Source organism: Achroia grisella, unplaced genomic scaffold, assembly GCF_030625045.1.
Source record: "Achroia grisella isolate CSIRO2021 unplaced genomic scaffold, CSIRO_AGI_Agris_v1 utg848, whole genome shotgun sequence".
NCBI lineage: Eukaryota > Metazoa > Arthropoda > Insecta > Lepidoptera > Pyralidae > Achroia > Achroia grisella.
This window is the reverse complement of record NW_026713041.1, coordinates 993,690-1,006,273: the sequence shown is the minus strand read 5'-3', so window position 1 is coordinate 1,006,273 and position 12,584 is coordinate 993,690. Positions and strand designations below refer to the sequence as shown.

The following is a 12,584-nucleotide window of genomic DNA, read 5'->3' as shown; positions in this document are numbered from 1 at the left end:
TCTCGATATCGATCGACAGTTTAAATTAATATTAGAAAGAGAAACATTTCCTTTTTGTAAAGGAATACTAGAAATAATTTAACGTTTTAAAAAATCCTTTCTCCTGTAAGAAGTCATATTATCAGTGAGCAACATGGGCTGTTATGCCACTAGTCAACGTTTCAGAATACATGTAGTAGTAAAATTAGTATATTACCACTGTTCAATTTACTTAAAATAGAATAAAATTTTGAAAATGGAATTACTTTTGTAAGGCGTTTAATATATGCAAGTGAATCAGCGGAAAACATGGACTATGTTCTATTATTTTCTATTTCTAGGATGTGTGTAGTAAATTCCTACTGCTTGTTTAAAATATATAAAAGATGATCTAAATTGTGAAAATGGAATTAGTCTGTATAGCTATCTTGTTCGAGTGTCATAATATATATATTACTACTGAATCAACGAATGGCTTGTTTACACGCATGTTGTGTTCTATGATACGTCTATGGAAAATTTTAGTAGATCCCTACTGTTTATTTAATTTATATATGAAATAGTAGCTATCTCCGTTCCACATCAGAATTAAATAATATACCAAAGGCTTTTTGAAGTTTAGTTACGCAATATATTTCTGAACGGACACTGTTTGTCAGGTACAAAGAGTCAGGTATAAAGAGTATGGGAAAATATAATTGTTGTTTTTGGGGTCGTATGTATATTATAATACCATATCTAAAAAAAAAAATAAAAATTATCCAATTGTCAAAAAAAAAACTGTTAGGGGTGGACAACCCTTATTATTTAGGGGTATGAAAAATAGATAATAGCCGATTCTCAGACCTAATGAATATAAACATATAAAATTTCATAAAAATCGGTCAAGCCGTTTCGGTGGAGTATGTAACATTGCAAGTAACATTGTGACACGTAAATTTTATGATAGATATTTTATGATAATTTAATATAAAAGATAATCAAAATTTTGTAAATGGAATTACTGCGCACAGCTTTCTTGTTAGAGCGGCACAGAGGATACAAGTGGAACTCTCAAGACGTTCCATTCGACAGTAATATTGGCATAATTTCCGTGGTGCCGAAGGGCAGTTCTACAAAGAGGATAATGCGACACGGCCTACTCTTTGGAACTAATGATTTTATATACCTTGATGTACGTTATGAAGGAGTACATATAAGTAACTGGTTCGTGTTCGCAACTTTGTCTGTGTAATAAATGGTCGAGTTTTATTTTGTCGACTCAAAGATCATTTTGCAAGGTTTCATTTATTACTATATGAAATTATATCACAGTTGGTTTAGGTGTGAAATATTAAAGTTAGATTGTATTGCTAGGATGGATATAGTTATTATTTTGTAGAACAAAAATAATATGGAAGGGATGAAATAGGGGATGGAAGTAAGTGCAGACGAATTTTATAAAACTGTATGGTATGAGCGTTTATGGGGATGTCTCGTCTCGCTTTGTCTTTTTAATATTCATCTTTTATCTCTATATAAAAGATAAATATTAAAAAGACAAAGCTTATAATTTCTTCGGCTAAAACTACGTGATAACATAATATACATATTTGTTTATGAAGTCATAAATAATTAATCAATTTAAGATTTGTTATTCAACAGCAACTTAGTAACCCAAATTAGAAGGATACTAATACTCCGAAATAACTTGAAAGTTTGCGACCATAACGTTCGCCCTATGTTAAATTCTCTAACTTAGTTATCTAAGTGAAGGTGCTTGGTTTATGCAAGTATCTCTCAGTTTGACTTTCTTTAACATTAGTAATTGTTGGTAATATGATTGCATCATCAAGTTTAGTGTGATTAAGTGGATTTAATCAAATTGTAAATGACTAACTTATACTTAATGAATTTTTTGTAGCTTATATAATTTTTCATTTAATGTCGATTATATGATCAAATATACATAACTTACATTTAAAGTAAAATAGAGAAAATGTGATTAAATAAGGTTTGTTTTTTTTTATTTTGACATTATTAAATTATCTACGATTAGTCTCCACAGTTTTAATAGCAAATTAAATCAATTTAAATATAATATAACGTACTTTTTTTAAAGGAGTAATGGATAATATATATGATTTGTTTATCTACTCGGCTTGATGTCCTGACATAAATTCTGAATCATCTAGTAAAAAAATATTAAAAGCCTAAAAAAATCGTTATAGCAAACAACCTGACAGCTCTTATGATTGTAAATAGTAACATCTTCCATGTACAGACAGCGATCAGTTACTTTTTTATTATTTGTATAGTCATATGTATATGTAGGTACTGTGATCTTATTGTTAGTTAGATTGGTTGGTTTGATAATAGCTTAGGACCGCGCTAAGCTTAAAAGCAAAGAGTGGTTTAACTCGAATAAGCGCTTTGGTTTGGCTGAAACTGAGTATAATTATGCAAACACTGCGACTCGGTGCCGTTCGACATCAGGAACTTTTTTAGATAAGCAAAGAAGTTGATTGCCTACTTGATTGTGTAGGAAATATATATGTAAAGTTAAGTGAAGCTTATAACTTAGATTTTTTAAGGTAAACTAGATAAACTTTTATAATAAAAGGTCCCACAATTAAAATCAGTTTCTTAGCAAACATACAGTCTGATTAATCAATTATGTTATAATAATGTTTGTTTTATATTTCGCCATAATAGTAATTTCGATCTAATTCGTTATGTATTAATTTTTCTGTATAATTAGTTCGGTACTATTAAAATTAAAGTTTTAAATATTGGCGGTTGGGTACACATTTGTAACAACTATTTTTATTTTCTTTTCTAATAATTTTAATTTTAAACTGATTCCTAATTTATATAAAATATATGATATAATATTATTAAAAATATAATTAAAATAAGAGGGCTCACAACAAAAGTCAAAAGTGTATAAAAAAGGGATATCAAAATAATGGTATGCAAGCCGCCTGTAGCAGTAATATTTAAAAAAATAAATTTTTGGGATTCTTTTGCAATGCTAAATGTCAATATATATTTACGCACCAAATTCAAATAATGAATGTCAATGACTTTAATTTACATATATATGTATAACCGATTTAAAGAATATTTCATGTTATCTATTAGCAATTGTTTTTAATATTTATAATATTTTCCTCTCCGTCACTACTCAAAGACGTACAACTAGGAGTATCTGTAATATAGTTAATCTAATAATGATATCTGTTAAGTAATATGCTGCTACGTGACCGAGATAGTGTATCACACCACCCTGATCATGTAGAAATATAGCACGTTCCTGTTGTATAGTTACGCAGTAGGCACTTCGAATATTCTGTATCTATTTGAATGAAATGTGGATTGTTTTATTTTAAAAACTGTAGCTTTTTAGTTGTAGCTATATATATCTCAATTTATACGGATTATATAGAAACAATAGGAAAGTATATTATAGATTTGTTAAATTCTATGTGAATAATCAAATATAAATATAATAATATTGTTATTGTAAAGGCATCGTAACCAGAATAACAAAAACCAACTAATACTCGACATAAAACATTTTTTTCGTCTTGAAAAATCTTCAAAATGTCGTCATCCCTCCGACGGAAAAATTACAATATAATCTTTTTGAAAAAGGCATGAATCTCATCTTACTTTTCCATGAACACGATAACAAAAACCAATGAAAGCTAGACATTGAGCCTTATATGAAGATAAGTATAGGTCGTCCAAATCTTTAAGATCTACCTACTCTGGTATCATAATTGTTAATAATACTAAAATTATAAATGCTGAAGTCTGTCTGTTAGTTGCAGATCTTAATTAAATTTTACGTGAAGGTAGATTGTATCATGACGGCAGACATAGGCTATCTTATATACTAAAAACAATTTGGCAGGCATTGAAATAGGGAATGAAAGTTTGTTCAAACAAGATTGCGGATAACGGCTAGCAAATAATAATTAGCAGTTAATGTTGTTTTTTTTATAGTATTGATGAATTTATTATCAGCAAAAATTGTATAACATAATAGTTTCAGAAGTTCTGTAACAATTTAACAAAATGTATATAGTCACTGAATTTTTTTAATAATGAATATTTTTAGAAATATATACATACAAACAAATGTGTAAAAATATATTCATACAGAATTTGTTCTCTACCGCTATAACATTAACAAGACTACATAATTCAGCATACAAACAATTTACGTATTCGTATAACGTTGCGTATGTACTTAGATATATAGCCTGGCAGTACAGCCACGATATTATTAAATCCACAGAGAGCTCATTGCGTCTGTTTGCGCTGGGGAATGGATGCTGTCAGCTAACTTAATAACGTATTGAGCCACCAACATATGTGTATACTTGCATTTTTCTCTCATTAGGATATTCACTACTTGTAACAACCCGCAACTTAGTCGATTTTGTTTCAGATTAAAGATAACTTAATAACGTATTGAGCCACCAACATATGTGTTGCTGCCTCAATACGTGTGCATTTTTCTCACATTATTTATATTCACTACTTGTAACAACCCGCAATTTCGTCCATTTTTTTTTTCAGATTAAAGATTACCTATTTTCGTTATCATGATACAATTTATCTGCACGTCCATTTTCATTACGACTGTTCAATCGTTTAGCTGAAATCGAAAAGGCAACAAAGAAACCAACAAACAGATATGTTTTCGTATTTATAATATTAGTATGATTATTTATATAATAATACAATACCTTTTCTAATATAAACGCGAAAGTTCGTTTTACGGAAACGTAAGGTTCACCTAGCATAGCCTTTTTTTATCTGCCCAATTAATACATCCCAATCTATCGGTATGGTCATATTAACTTATTAGATACTAATCATACTAATTCATTATATTTGCACTTTAATTAGCAATGAAAATTAGTTCCCTATTACTCACTTAAATTGGTACTAGAATAATAATATCGATACAAAATATCTATAATTACTGTTCCTATTAATATTTCACAACAAATTCCATACCATATACATTATTATATATATAAAATATATTTTTACCTACAGTTTAGCTAATTTTTTGAATTCTTTCCAAAATTGTTCGTTTAATATCGTAAGCTAAAAAAACGATATAGGTACCTCTGTACTCAGATTTTGTTATTCTCTTTGTTTAAAACTGTTACCTAATGTTATGTAATAAAATTATATGCTGTACTAGCTGAGGCCGCAAACGTTGTTTTGCCGTGTAAATTAAAATAGATATTAAAAAATAAGGGTTAGTGCTAGAAGGGTGAATATTAAGGGTTGTATTGTGGTTTTTAATGCCACATTATAAAAAAAAAATTAAAATTACATTTTGTCCAAAAAATTTAAAAACAATATAAGGGGTGGATATACCTTATCACTTAGGGGTATAAAAACAGATAGTAACCGATTCTCAGACTTACTGAATATGCATATAAACCTTCATAAAAATCGGTCAAGCCATTTCGGAGGAGTAACTAAAAATACGACAAGAGAATTTTATATATATGATTTTATACGAATGTTGAGAGTCTGTAGTTTAATTATGTTACAAATACTGTTACTTCAGTCACAAAGGTAAAGGATAACGACAATGAAACATAAATGTGATACATTGTTGTTAAAGTATATCAAAGTGTTAGTAGTCTTATTGTGGTAACATAAACAACTATCTTACGTTCTCCAAACACTTAGGTAGCTACTCGACGTCTCTTATACGGCCGCAGTTGCTCAGAATTTCGCTACCTATAAGATGTTGCCTAATTAATTATATTACATAGTATTACTAGACCTATCATTAAAGTCATGTTTAATTGTTCAATTCTAAGAGCTGGTAAATTTGTTTGCCTAATAGCACAATTAATTACAAACAACCTATATTTTTAAAGACGACTAACAGGTATATGCTACTCTATATTGTTTATAATAATGGAATGATGCAACCGCCTGCACTAATAATTTACGCTGGCTAGACCCCAGTAGAGGATGATAAAATGAGTATGAAGTCAAGCCCAGTTAGCCCATCGTGACAAATTCACCAGGATTTTATCACAATATTTTCCAGGTGAATCGCGTGGAGGTAAACCTGACACGGTATATAGTTAGCAACCCCATTACTAGCAACCCCTTCTTGTCGTATATCCATCGGTATAGCTCCTACAGTTTATTGATGAACAATCGTTAGCTATTGATTTCAATTTCATGATATTAGATCACAAATTATAGGACTAAAGATTGTACTTTATTAGTTATTTAGTTTTCTAAGGCAATAACCATACAGTTAGGTAATAAAATCCAATTTATAGATAATGACTGCACGTAATTATTGAGAAGCGACTGTAAAATGCACTTATAGGTGCTCTACTTTCCACAAATGCAATCTTCAAGAAGAAAATAATTCCGCCGATTGCAATGATAGTTACAAAAGTAAAAAGACATCGTTAATGTGAGCAAATAGTATTTCTGTAGACATTTGTAGTAACTCCGAAGTCCAGGAGACCCGATCGAGCTTTAGCTGCAACTTCATTTAATTAGCGTGTAAATTGGCTACTTTCCCCGGAGAAAACTGTGTGTACAGCTATATTTGTATTTAGAAATATCTATGCGTACTCTTCTTTGAATAAGTTAATACAATTTTCTTGTTCAATTATCTGATGATTTTTCTTTTATTCGTAATGTTGGAAACGACTCAAATATTTCAATAATTTTAATCTGTAATATCAGATAGAAACGTCTTTGAAATTTCACGAATTAGTATAGAATAGTATAGAATTAGTATAAATGATTAGAAAAATTATGTTCATATTAATTATTGAAGCGTTTTCTTATTATTAAGTTCTTGTTCTCAGGAAAAGCTCCCTTTTTCACTGGAAACAATAATTGTTTAAACATTTTGTAGAGTAATTAAAGTGCTTCAATAACTATGAGTAACTATAATCAGTATGTTACTACAATATCTATAAGCAACTACAGGTACTAGATAACTAAACATATACATATAAATATACTCTTATCGTCAAACTGCTAGATAGTTTGCTGATGAACACATAGATCATTTTTTTAACTATTTTACTCAATTTAAACATAATTCACCTACAATATAGATTTTTTTTAAAACACAGGTGACTAACGAGCATGCGGCTCACCTGATGGTAAGTGATTACCGCCGCCCTTGAACACCCGCAACACCAGGGGAATTGCAAGTACGTTGTCGGCCTTTTAAAAAGAAATAAGCTCTTTTCTTGAAGGTTTCAATATTGTATCGGTTCGGAAATACCATTGCTGGAAGGTGATTCCACAATGTGGTTGTACGTAGCAAAAAGTTTCTAGAAAACCGCACTGTGGAGGACCGCCATTCATCCAGATGATCAGGATGGTATTTTAGTTTCTAGCGGGTGGTACGGTGTCACCACCGTATCTGGTATTAATCCGAACAATTCCTCAGAACACTTCCTGTGATATATGCGGTAGAAAATGCACAGAAATGCAATATCTCGCCGCAAAGCCAATATGTCGAGTCTATCACATAGACGTTGATTAGCAATGATTCTGGCTGCTCGGTTCTGAATTCGGTCAAATGGAAGTAGCTGGTATTGTGGTGTCCCCGCCCAGAGATGAGAACAGTATTCTATATGCGGCCGGATCTGCGCCTTGTATAATTGCAAGCAATGGGCCGCCGTCTCACTCTACTGAGCAAACCGAGTTTTTTTAGACTATTTTAGCCTTGTCCTCCAAATGACCGCAAAACTGAACGTCACTGGATATATCAACGCCAAGGACCTCGAGATTTGGCTTCACATCAAGGAGAGTGTCTTGAAACTGAGGAGATACGATAAATGGATTGTTTTTAGCGGTAAAGCGGTACTAGTACTTACTATTATAGAACTGCTATGTAGTGTATATATATACCACTTTCCTAATTTTGTCCGATAACTACCATTTTAGTTTCATTTTAAATACACGTGAGACCATGTACTGTGATAATAAGTTATGTATTTTATAAATTCTATTAATTTCGGCACAAAGTACGTGTTTAATGTACTACTTAAATGAAAGTGACATCACTATTAGATTACATAGTATGACTGTATACAAGAGAAGTGAAAGTCCTTATATATTCTTCGGAAGTGGAGTCACATTACATATCTTATTTCCGCGGCGGCCTTGCCAGGACGTGTGAGACGTGACGGTACGTTAATAGGCTGTAGTCGATCTCTTTATTAAAGGTTTATATACATAAATTAATCTTTTGCCATGAAGGGATTGCTGTAATGACTTTGTTGGGAGTAATTTATTTTGTACTTGTAATTGAGTTGGGTTGTTCGCCAGCTTATTTGAAGACTCAGCCTATTTCTGCCAATTAGCGACTAAAAACTTCTTTCCATCACGCAATTGTGAATTAGAATAACTTGTTGATCCCTTCATTTATTATTAATAATGGTTCTAAGCATCATTAATCTAAATTACGACAAGTCTATTCTTTGTTTTAGGGTTGCCAATAACGGAATTTGATATAATTTTTTCATATAATAAACGACACGTAACCACTGCTACCCACCCTGCACGGCAGCGGTATACGTGATGATGAAAGACATGCATTCTATATTCATGAATAATATCATTAATTTCAATTCAATTCAATGTGATGCCTGTAATCCCCACGTGTTTTCATTCCAGAGAACTAAAATGTCATTTCATGTCATTTTCAAAATTCCTGCAATTTAAATGTATATATATATATATCCACCTTCAATTGAAACACAGCTTAGAAACGAAGCTGTATGAAGGCAGGAAAGATGAAAGTTTATCTTGGTAACATTTCTTTCACAATGTATTCAAAGATATACCAGTTATGGTTACAATATTGACATAGCTATTTGTTATATTTTTTTACTCACATAACATTTTTTACGTTAACACATAATAAAGAATAATATTTTTTTAAAGTCAGTAAGAAAACTTCGAACGATATATTTAAAGTTGTTTTACTGTTATTAAGATCAAGTTATTTTACTTTTAACTTATTTTTTAAAGTCAGTAGCATCTGATACTTCGTTGTTAAATCTTTGAAATTCTATACTTTCTTGCTTTTCCAAGTTGAACGTCGAGTTAGTATAAAAGGAAAACGATAAGTTTAAAATCTCTGATTTCTAATCTCCCCTTTCCACTGTTATTATTATTTAATGTACATATACATGTAAGTACATGTGTAAACATTTTAGTTTATCTCAGTATATCCAGTAACACTATCAGATAAAAGTGGTATGACCCAAAAAAGTACTTAATATTTGTAATATTTTGTTTGTATCGTATCGCATTAGTAGGTATATAGTTGATACTGGTAACATCGGCTTTCATTTGAATGCTCATAACTTTGTAAGTTTAGTATATATTAACATAATATATACCTTATGTCACTTTGGAATAAAATACGTGAGAGAACATCTCAAATAGGTACATGCCTATTGCAATTTACTTTTATCGTAACAAAATCTGCTATCTCTTATAATATTATAAAAGTATAGATTTGTAACTATACGCATAACGAATATACTGTTACAGGTAAAAAAAAAGGTACAACGTTGGTACAAGGTAGACGACAAATACCTTACGTATATGTCGTATAACATATCTAATGTAAGCCTTTTTTTTATAACATATCTAAAAAAAGAAAAAAAAAAACGCGACACGAAATATAAATATGAGAAAAGAAACGATAAAAATAAAATATCGAGCATCGTTATGTTAATATCGTTTGGCAGCCCTACCCCTGAAGATGGCACATTGTCGGTCTGATGAAGGCTACTCTCATTTTTATTAACTTCTCGATTCGGCACTGTAAGTCTGCGAAAATATTTTATTGACGTTTCAAGATGACGGCGAAATAAAATAGTACCTAGTAAATGAGTACTATTTTATTTCGCCAGTACATTACTTTTTTTTACTAGCTGTGTCCGCTTTTTCACATTTTCATAGCTTATATATATTCTGGTGTATAAGCTATATTACTGTAAAGTGTCATCAAAATCCGTTTAGCAGTTTTTTCGTTAAAGAGTAACAAACATCTATACTTATAAATTTTCGCGTTTATAATATTATTAAGGTAAATTACTACAACGTTGGCCATCAAGCATACAGTCAGCATTTGTATGCAGGGATAACTACATAACTGGTATCTACGTAACTGGCATATAACTGTGGTAACTGCTATTGTCGATAACAGCAATGACAGTTGAACCACAGTTCATTATATGCACAAGACATCAGATATATCATACGCGTTGCAGACCAAAATAGTGTCCAGTAATTGTAATTGACTTATATCTCTATGAACCGGAATACAATATGTTAGTAAGTATGGGAAGATATAGAAAAGACGGAGGCGTACATCCAAAGACTTTGTGCAAGGAACGAGTATAAAGCTGGCATCTTTCTTTAGAATGAAGCTTGTCACTTCTCTTATTTTTTATGTGTGTAAGATACAGCCAATTCACTGTAATTGGCTGTATCTTACAGTTCGCTTATCAGTTACTTAGAGCAACTTTTTTTTATTATTTATAAACTTCGATAAGTGATAAATGATGATTAACAATGTTTCATTAATAGGAAATATACAAAATCTGTAAAGATGTTACATACTGGCTTGTCTATTAACTTTAATTGATAGGAGCGTAAAGATAATAAATAAAGATAACTTTAAAAGGAAACTCAAAGTGTATTAACTCCGTTATTGATGTCCCCAAAGTATTTCAATTATAACTATAGTTTTATAGTTTATTGCTGAATACCTGAATAATAACCAGTATTTTTAGAAAATGTTCGTTAGATGTCATATTATAAGAAAATATAATAATTATTAGTACTTTTTTAACACTGCAATAAAATGATCAGTCTCCCGTTGTCTCGCATAATTAATTCGCTTTAGATTTTATCGACATAATAAGTGAAAACCCCTCCTGTTTGAAACTTGAAGTGGACGGTTTATCGGCGGGTCTAGAGAGGCGTCCATCAAAGCTTCCGCCCCAATAATCGCGTTATTGCCTCCCAATAGTTTTGTACGAGCTGAATAACACTGAATCAAAGAGAATAGAGTTGAAATATCTATTCTAATCTTACAGAAAGTTGTAAATAAGCCGTGCTGTAATAATATATACTATCGAAATAAATATATTACATACGTTGTACCTACTTATGTTAAAAATAGGTTCTATTCAAATTCAAATTCAAAATATCTTTATCCATACATGTCCATTACACACTTATGACAAGTCTAATTAATCTACGGTCTATATATGTCATAGTGTAATAATTACACTATTACTTAGGAGATATACTAACGTGATGATGATAATACATCTAAGATCAAAACTTCAGTCTAATCTTACATGACAAAAGCAATAAACAAAACTTGAACAACAATCAATAAATTTTGTTTTATTGATTTGTTCTAGTACTTTTTAGTGATATTTAGTGTTTGTATCATTTCAATCGCTTTACAAACTAAATATGAATACGCAATCACGGGCTCAGTTAGTAATAAATTTGTATGAAGTTAGAATGAAGAGAACGAACTTCCGTTTTTTGTTAAAACGTAAGTTCGTTCTCTTCTTTTGGCTTTCAAAGAAAATTTACTTCTTATTTATTAAAAAAACTGCGACATTCTCTATATCTATGGAATGAGTAATCCACATGTTTCTACTGCTATTTCTAAGAATAAACTTAATTTATAGAAAAGGCTTGATATTTAAATAAATAATAAGTATTATATGCAGATGCAGAGGTAGAAATGGGTTATAAGTCTGGTTTTTAACATCGCGGTATTTTTATATAATTGGAATAGGAAACTGACGGCTCCGCTCTCAGTAAGTGTTAACAGTCACCTATATATGTACATAAACTGTACTATGTCATGTTTCGTTATTGATACTACTCATGCATTGACATTCTAAAGGACTAAAACGTTAACTTTAAAATGTTATGACCTCTACTTTCACTGCCTAATTTTCTCTTCAACCGAAATAAAGTTTACAAAACATGATGCTTCGCGGCTGGAATAGGTAGATAGAAGTACCCACGCAGTCCACCTAAATGGTGCTCTTATAAAATTGTGAAACTCTTTAAAAAATGTTTTCTTTCTATGGCATTCTTGTATTGCCAATGCTGATAAACATTTCTTACAGGTAGTCTGTAGGATATGTAGATATTTATTAATATCGAAACGTAAAGTTACAAAACAAGACGACAGACCTGCCTTTCTGAGATATCGAGGAAAAGTTTATTGGTTACACAAAGTTTCAAGTTGCTTCACCAGCACTTGTGTTTGCGATCTGTCCGGGGAAGTTTCATTCAAGAGAAATGGTCAGGTAGTATTTTGATTACGAATACAAGTTTAAAGTTATTGTTAATTTTATTTATCAGAGGATGATTTCGTATAAGTACCTATAGAATACCTTTATAGACTTAGTCAGTTTTTATCAGGTTAAACGGGGTTTAAGAACAAAGCGGGGCGTATAAAAAAAGTATATGTTCTCGTAGTATCTGTGGTATATGTTCTCGTAGTATCTGTGGAACAGGAATAAGTGGTCAAGAAATGG

At 30.9% G+C, this 12,584-nt stretch overlaps 1 protein-coding gene across 2 annotated transcripts in view; it reads left to right on the top strand.

Annotated features, from left to right (window-relative positions):
• Positions 1 to 12,584, top strand: part of LOC131852409 (receptor-type tyrosine-protein phosphatase kappa) — a 168,543-nt gene that overhangs the window by 21,033 nt on the left and 134,926 nt on the right. The gene's annotated exons all lie outside the window — the stretch shown is intronic.